Source organism: Pteropus vampyrus, unplaced genomic scaffold (genome assembly GCF_000151845.1).
Source record: "Pteropus vampyrus isolate Shadow unplaced genomic scaffold, Pvam_2.0 Scaffold713, whole genome shotgun sequence".
Classification (NCBI taxonomy): Eukaryota; Metazoa; Chordata; class Mammalia; order Chiroptera; family Pteropodidae; genus Pteropus; species Pteropus vampyrus.
This window is the reverse complement of record NW_011889494.1, coordinates 141,695-143,927: the sequence shown is the minus strand read 5'-3', so window position 1 is coordinate 143,927 and position 2,233 is coordinate 141,695. Positions and strand designations below refer to the sequence as shown.

Here is a 2,233-nt window from a genome sequence, read left to right as displayed (position 1 = left end):
TCTCTCTCTCTCCCTCTCTCTCTCTCCCTCTCTCTCTCCCTCTCTCTCTCCCCGACCCCTCTGTTTTTATAATGCCATCTCTCCCCAACGACATTTGGCTTGGGTGTTCTTGAACATTTCCCTTTATGAGACAATACCATAAATAAATTCATTTATGTTCACTTAGAAGTTACTTAGAGGTATATATGGAACAAATTATTTTTTCTCAGATTGATGGGTGCTTTAAAATGTGTCATTGCGTCTAAGACCATGCCATCCTGAACACGCCTGATCCCATCTGATCTCGGAAGCTAAGCAGGGTTGGACCTGGTTAGCCCTTGGATGGGAGACCACCTAGGAAAACCAGGTGCTGTAGGCGTAAAAAAAATAAAATAAATAAAATAAAATGTGTCATTGAAATCCTCCTGTTTTGTGACGATGTATATAAAGATTAAGCGAGTTTAACATTTCCTGGTGAGAAAGCCCAGATTAGACAGATGTTTATCTGTCCTTCCGGTCAAGGACATGAGTAAATGATATCTATTTTCCTCTGAACGTAGAAGTCAGAAATTACACAGCGTTGCTCCTTTTTGTTCGGGCTTGGCGACAAGTCATGGTGGGGAGGAAACATTCCCTTCTTCCTTTCTAGGTTCTTTGGTTGTTCTAATAATTCAGTTGGTAGAAAACAGATTAACAGGAAAAGAAAACCAAATTTAATGTCGTACATACTGGAGCCCCCGAGACCCGGGACACGAAAGGCGACGGGGTCGTTAAGGCTCATCGGGTGGGCCTGGGCCCTCGGGGAGGAAGGGCTTTCACAGGAAGGTGGCGACGTTCGGAAATTGAATGCTGCCTGTCGCGTGATTTCCTCGGTGAGAAGGTGTCTCTGGCGACAGCCTCCCCCTGGCACAGGCCCCTCCCGAGGTGGCCTGAGTCAGCTGAGGGGAAGGCAAAGAGCTTTTCGAGACCTGCCAGATTTGAATCACCTGTAGCTCAAAAGACTCCTCATGCCAAAGTGACACATATGGGGGGCGGCTTCTGCTCCGCTTCAGCCAGGTGGGCCCGTCTGGCCGCCTGTAACGTCCTCCAGGAGCCGGAAGCCGTCACCAACTGGCCGGACAGGCGCTGAGGGCGAAGCGCTGTGCCTATGTCCTCCCGGATCCGTGGTTCTCAACCTTGTCACCTATGGCACACTTGGCGATGTCTGGACACATTTCGGTTGCCACAGCCGGGGAGGGGGCTGCTCCTGCCACGTAGAGGGTGAAGGCGGGCGTGCCACCAAACACCCCACCAAGCACAGGGTGCCTGCACGGCCGAGCGAGGCCCTGCCCCGAGTGTCCCCAGTGCTAAGGTGAGACCTGCGTGGGGACAAATGGGTGGGACGTCGTCCTTGGGGACAGCCCTGGGTCCTGACGGCTGCCAGCAGGGGCCTCGCGTCCGGACGAGCATGGGGGGTGCAGCGGGCTCCGGGCTCCCCACACCACGTGAGCCCCCCCGTGTTGTCGTCTGTGCCGAGCACGCCGAGTGCCAGGTGTGCCAGGCCCGTGCGCACCGCACAGCACCGCACAGCTGGTCTCGCCACGCCCCCAGCGCACGGAGCGGGCTCTCGAGATTAATGAATTATAGAGCAACGAGTGACTCAGACCGGCATCGCTGTTTGTCTTCCTTTAGTATTAAAATGAGTTTAAGTCTTTTAATTACATTTTAAATATTAATATTTTAAATATACGTGGAAATAGGCATTGGGACTCTCACGCTGGAAACTTCCAGGAGCGCACAGGGTGGGCCTGCCCACCGCCCTCCTCCTGGTGTCTGGGGACGGACGAGCTCCCCGCGGCCCTGGATGTGGAGACCCGGGCATGGGAGCAGGGGCTGCGGAGCTGGCTCTGGTGGCCGGAGGTGGAGCCGAGCCAGAGGCCACCACTGCCCAGTTTCCCCAGGCCATCACGACCCAGGAGCCACATGACAAAGCCCATCCGGCCATTCTGCGTTCCTCCTACGCAGCGCACGGTCAGGCCACTGCCCACTACCACCCGCGTAGTCGCTCTATTAACCGCGTGAAGTAGTTCTAGGCTGCAAGCAGTTTCGTTTCGTTAAACCGGGCCGTTCCCCCCACATCCGCCTCCACCCCAGGGTGCGAGGACTGAGCAGGCGCTGCCTGGCGCCGACGGCTCGGGGCGCGTCCACGCACCACGCAGGTCCCACGCCGGCTGGGGGCGGGACTCCGGGGCTGGTCGTCGGGGAGGGTGACCGC

At 56.2% G+C, this 2,233-nt stretch overlaps 1 pseudogene; it reads left to right on the top strand.

The window, feature by feature from the left end:
* The first annotated feature begins 239 nt into the window (after nt 1–239).
* LOC111733983 lies at nt 240–358 on the top strand (annotated as a pseudogene).
* The last annotated feature ends 1,875 nt before the right edge of the window (nt 359–2,233 follow it).